Below are 6,000 nucleotides of genomic sequence, written 5' to 3' on the forward strand. Positions count from 1 at the left end.
CTCAATTTATAAACAGGCATCCATCCAGGTCCGTCTTTGAGGGCTAACTTAGGTAGCGTATAGCTACCGTGATGACAGCCATGTGCCCAGCCATTAAAAAAAAAAAAACTTGGTGAGTAACAGATAACATGTGAAGCCTAGACCAAAGTATCGTGATTAGGTATCCCAAGCTCTACACAAACAAACATTCATTTAATATTCATAAAGAGATGCAGTAGGGTAAAGAACTACCTTCTGTACACAGTGGAACAGCTCTGAAAGGTTTTTCAGGTTCTTTGCAGAACACTTGAAAGAGGAGAAAAAAAGATATTTCGGATACAATTTCTAAGCAAACTTAAGGCCAGACAACGTGAGTATGTGTAAATACTTGCATCTCAAAGCTGGTTATCGTTCATCAGCAGAGGTCCTGGTGAGTGCCAGGAGCAGGACCCCTCATACTAGGCTGCCTTCATCCCTATCCTAGTAGAGTCAGCTATCAACATGGGTACGTGGATCAAGATTATGAAAATGATTGTGCCATTTAGTGCTGTCACACGTAACATGTTTAATCACTTGTTAGGTTCATTTGAAACATTAAGCGCGTTAGAAATGAATGGTGGTCCTGACCGTGATTTCCCTTGGTTGTGTATGAGAGGTTGTAGTAAGCTCAGTTTACCTGCTAGGATGAAGACTATGGTGTTGGATTAAACAGGGAAACATCCGGCATGCATTGGTACCGCTCCAAACGTGCTAACAACCAGGGATGGGGGCTAAATAATCACCAAATATAACTAAAAGTTTAACCAGAAATCCTAGCGTGCACTTTCTGTCTGTCTTCCCTCCGAGTGCAGTTTTTCCTTGTCCTTCATATTTGTGTTTACTACTGTGGAGCTAAGCAAAATTGATAGGGCCTATTAGTCCTTTTCATCATTTCACTGCCTTAATATGATCAGAAGTATAATATAACACTGACAAAATATTAAATAGGTTATTCAATGTTTATTCTTTTACACAAAGCAACACATATTATACCATCAATAATAGCTTATCTTTAAAAACATTTTAAATTCAGGTTTAAGATAGTTTGCACAGAGAAAGACATTTTCTTAAAATACATCCGTAACCAGCCTAGAATCATACTAGTGCAGCTGAAACGGATATATAGCTTAAACAGTTAGTTTAATGGAACACTAGCTCCATCCCTGCTGACACTTGATTTGGAGAGGGGCTGTATAAAACCAGTAAAGTTATGTCGACTAACTAGGTTGATTAGGCCTAACTACTAATATTAGCTAAAGTTAGCTAGCTAAAACACCCAACGTAACATAGCTCCGTTCAAACAAGCATTTTTTTAAATTCCCCAGTGTCTTAGCTTAAAAAAAAATTAAATGGCGGGAGTTGAAGTGGCATTGCTGATGGTGAAATAATCATTTAAATGTAAGTATCTTTAGTATTTACTGTACATTTGTTATCACGTTAATGTTTTACATCAATGTAAAGCTTAACGCTTTAATGCTGGTACATATTGCCATAATGATTAGGTAGATACACCCCGAGCTAACTTTAGCTAACTCATTAACATTAGGCTGTTAGCTAGCGAGGATGCTGTATTTTGTTTTGCAATTTGTGTTTGGAAATGTTAATGTATTAAATATTGCACTGTATGAAATGAAATTGCACAGATTCCAGTGTCCTATGAGGTCTCCTATGTCCAGTCTCCTATGAGACTGGACCCTGAGAATGGAGCAGGATTTAGCTCCAACACACTTTAGCATGAGAAATCGAATCAAATGCGCCGTGTGTCTCACGGCCAATGCGTGAGAGTTGGCAGCCCTGTTTTAATTTGTAAAAATCACAGGTAAGTAAGTAAATGGATTGCATGCATAAATACAAGGAGAAAAGGATCTATAATCCATTTTTAGAGTCATAATTTAGAACTATGACAAAGGATCACATGCATTGCCTGCAGTATTACCCATCGCCATACTATAAAAAATATGTTAGAATATTTATTAATAAAAAAGATAAATAAGGACATGTATCTTACTGTAAAAAAAAAATAAGACTAAATGGTTCAATAAACAATTATTTCCTTAATGTTGAACAGTGCTAACCACACTTCAGTGTACTCTGCATTGCATTTGAAAATGACACAACGTTTTCTAACGTTTGTGTTTCTCCGCTAGAATTCTGTTTCTAGTGACATGGACAAAGAAGCAGAAGACATGGACAAAATCTCCAGCACTCCTCTGTTCTCCATGAACTCAGAGACCACTGAGGATCGTGCAGATCTTGATGAGCTGATGAAGTGTGATGATGTTTTAGAGCAGTGGTTCTCAACCATTGGTTATAATCACCCTTTCAGAGGGTCTACCATTGTGTCACCAGCAAAAAAGATTAGCAGAGGATGGTTTCAATCCATCGACCTCTAGGTTTGGGGCTCAGCACGCTTCAGCTGCTCCACTCTGCTGAAAATCACCCCAGATGGGACTTGAACCCACAATCCCTGGCTTAGGAGGCCAGTGCCTTATCCGTTAGGCCACTGGGGCTATACATTTCTCAATTTCACCAGTTCAGGAGAAATACATATACAGTTCTGGAGACGTAATGAAGCAGTAACCTTGACCTTTGAGCTCCAAAATCGAAATCAGTTCATCCGCGACTCCAAGTGGTTATGAATGCCAAATTTAAAGTGATTCCCTCAAGACCATTCTGAACCGGCCCGCCAAGGGGTTTAATCTGGCCCGCAGAATAAATCTGAAAGTGAAAAATTGCAATGAGACATGAACTAGAATTTTTTTGATAAGCTGCTATTCCTGCACTGTTTTAGACACGGAGCATCTATAGGAAGACGTAAAAGACCAAACAATGCTGAGACAGACACAGCTAATGTTTAGTGATTACTACGATACATAAACTTACTTTTGTACTTGCTTTTACACCCTCATTAGCCAAAATGTCTTTGTCAAAAAGGAGAAAAGTGGATACTGAGTGTAGAGTTTTCCAAGGAAAATGGACAGCTTCCTATTTATTCACAGAGGTGAATGGGAAACCTGTGTGCTTGGTGTGTATGAACACGTGTCAGTGTTTAAGAAATATAATATTCTGCGCCACTACGAGACTCATCATGGTGAAAAATACGACAACCTGAGACGAGAGCAGATGAATGAGTTGCTGGTGGATCTGAAGAAACAGCAGTCTGTTTTCACTCGGAGCAGAGAGGTCAGTGATGCAGCAGTAAAAGCCAGCTACATCATTGCTAAAAACTGTGAAATAGCATTAGCATTAAAGCCGTATTAAAAAGGGGAGTTCATCAAAACATGCATGCTGAAGGCTGCAGAACTCGTATGTCCCGAGAAGCGACAAGCTTTAGCCAACATCAGCCTGACGAGGAATACTATTGCAGAGAGGATTTCTTAACAATCCACAGATTAGGACAGCCAACTGAAACACAGAGTCAAGTCATTTCTTGCATTTTCTGTTGCAATTGATGAGAGCACTGACATTACAGACGTTGCTCAACTGCTATATTTATCCGTGGACTTGATGAGACATTGGCCGTCACAGAGTTCCTTTAGTTGGTGCCTATGAACAGCAGAGGACATTTTCCTCAATAATGTAATTGTACTTCTTTCCACTAAAACAAAGGGGAAAACATGAAATTGTTTTTATAGTTAATCATAGCTTTGCTATGATTTTAAAGGTCCGGCCCACTTGGCATCAAATTAGGCTGTTTGCGGCCCCTGAACTAAAATGAGTTTGACACCCCTGGTCTAACCAGAAAAGTGCAATGTGATATACAAAGTACAGACAGGTGGTGCATAGGCAGGACAAGAAATATATTACAGTGTTATTTTTAGTTTTTTTTTACTGTTTATTAGCATTTTTTCAAGAACAATTTTCAGTCTGATTGTGAGTTGGCCTGGCCGTTGGCTAGTTAGCTAACGGTAGCTTCCATGCTACATAAATAAGCCAGACAGAGTTGTCCCCCATCTGGTGATAGAACCCTGATTTCCCCCCCCCCGTCCTGTTGGCACAGAGCTCCACAGACTCAGTCCACAGGTACAAATTAGTTTGAGAGGTTGTCATCACTGAGTTGTGGTTGTGATGGAAAATGAACCAGAATAAAAAAAAAGTACACAAGTAAATGTTGCACTACACGCTTGGAGCTGTCATTTTGTTCATGGAAATATCAATCTACACAGTTGTGAATAATTTTTCTGTGACTTCACATTCAGAATACCGGTGTGTGAATATTTTCTACGAATGCAAATTACAAATTCAGATTTTTTTGCAAGCTCTCGTGTTTTTTTTCCCATTGTGTGACATCAAATTAAGATCACACGTGTGTGAATATTTTTTCAAGTGCAAATTTAATTTTTACAAGAGCAAATTTAAACATATAAGTTCAGATTTTTTTTCTTCTGCAAGTTCTCACCTTTTGCCCCATATTTCCCTTCGTATGAGTCAGAGCCAGCAGCACTAAGGAAGAGCAGCCTCTCCCACGGCGAGTGGTGGCGACCCACGGGGAAACTTTGGTTTCCCAGTCAGTTCCAGTAGTACAGGTGAGAAAGTGGTGAATAAAACGAGGACTGTGTGTCGGCGTTGTTGGTACGTGAGTGGAAATACATCCAACATGCTAACGCATTATCCAACGCCATCACCCAGACATGCCAATCACTGGAACGAGACAAAAAAACTGTCCAACGTCTCCTCCCTACAGTGGTTAACCAGCCTTTAGATCCAAATACAAATAGGGCCAAAAAATCACTGAATCAATCAGGATTTCCACGTCACCTTCAACGCCCCATATCCACTCGTAGAGTAACCTGGCTTCAAGTATTTGCTGTATGTACTCAAACCTCGTTACAACATGCCATCCCGTCCATCGGGACTTCAGTGTACCGTTCCACCCCTTTAATACATGTCAATCAAGCTGAGCCTGTAAAGGCCACACAGTCTGATTAGTCAAGTGGAGACACCTGTGGGAGTGGAACATGGATGTGTAGCGATGGGCTTTCAAACAATGCACCTTCTTGACATGTCAAAGTAGGAAAAGCAAAAGTAGAAATAAAAATAAATTATGGTTTAACTCAGTTCACACTGGACATAAAACATTACAAAGTCAGGAAAGTAGGTGTAAACCATTTCAAATAACCTTGTCCACCATGGACAAAACATACTTCAAGACTAACTATAACTGCAGTTAATTAGAAAGTTTAGCATGTTTTATTATCTTCACTCATGTTGGGTTTCCACAGATCTGATACTACCACTCTGATCATATTCCCTTCCTCAATACTCCATAAAGAAGCAAAGAACAATCATCAATGACAGAGAGCATATGAAGTGAATCATTACTCTCTGTTAGCTTCACGCTCAGAAAGGAATATCAAAACTCATCATCGTGGTCAGCGAGACCAAACACTTTAGAAACACATTCCTCAAGTCAGAAACTCTAGAAATGATCCCTGAAAGTATAGTCTTGGTTAGACTGAGGGGGGGAACTGCATCTCATTCACTGCAGAGTGATTGTCACTCAGGGTTCAGAGGGACAGAAGCTAATCGTTACGTGCTCCAGATGACTCTGAGGTGAGAAAATCTATTTAGATCTTTAAGAAGACCGATATGTAGATTGAATTAGATTTTCAGTCACTGTTGTCTCAATACTTCAGTGTCAGCCTACTTATTCTCTACAATAAATATTCCAGTCCTTTCTTTGCATTAATACTGGTTCTTAACATGCTTCCACTGGCCCAGATTATGGAAAACAACAAAATAAGTTACCATAGTTATGCGGACAAATTTATATAACCTTATCGCCAGGGGACTATAGTCCAATACATAAACTGACTAAGTGCATTGAACAAATTAACGGCTGGATGTGCGAGACCTTTCTGAAATTAAATGAGTGAAAAAAACTGGTTGTTTTTGGAGCAAAAGAGGAACGATTAAAAGTCTGCGCTCAGCTTCAAACAACAACGTTAAAAATAACAGACAAAGCCAGAAATCTTGGTGTAG

At 39.5% G+C, this 6,000-nt stretch overlaps 2 non-coding genes across 2 annotated transcripts; both read right to left on the reverse strand.

Annotated features, from left to right (window-relative positions):
* Positions 1 to 2,455: 2,455 nt before the first annotated feature.
* Positions 2,456 to 2,528, reverse strand: trnar-ccu (transfer RNA arginine (anticodon CCU)). The gene has a single exon. It is a non-coding gene; the product is annotated as a tRNA-Arg (tRNA).
* A 2,722-nt stretch (positions 2,529 to 5,250) lies between these two features.
* LOC116676849 (small nucleolar RNA U3) lies at positions 5,251 to 5,466 on the reverse strand. Its single transcript, XR_004328838.1, has one exon. It is a non-coding gene; the product is annotated as a small nucleolar RNA U3 (small nucleolar RNA).
* Positions 5,467 to 6,000: the final 534 nt, after the last annotated feature.

This window comes from Etheostoma spectabile, unplaced genomic scaffold (assembly GCF_008692095.1).
Source record: "Etheostoma spectabile isolate EspeVRDwgs_2016 unplaced genomic scaffold, UIUC_Espe_1.0 scaffold00003857, whole genome shotgun sequence".
NCBI lineage: Eukaryota > Metazoa > Chordata > Actinopteri > Perciformes > Percidae > Etheostoma > Etheostoma spectabile.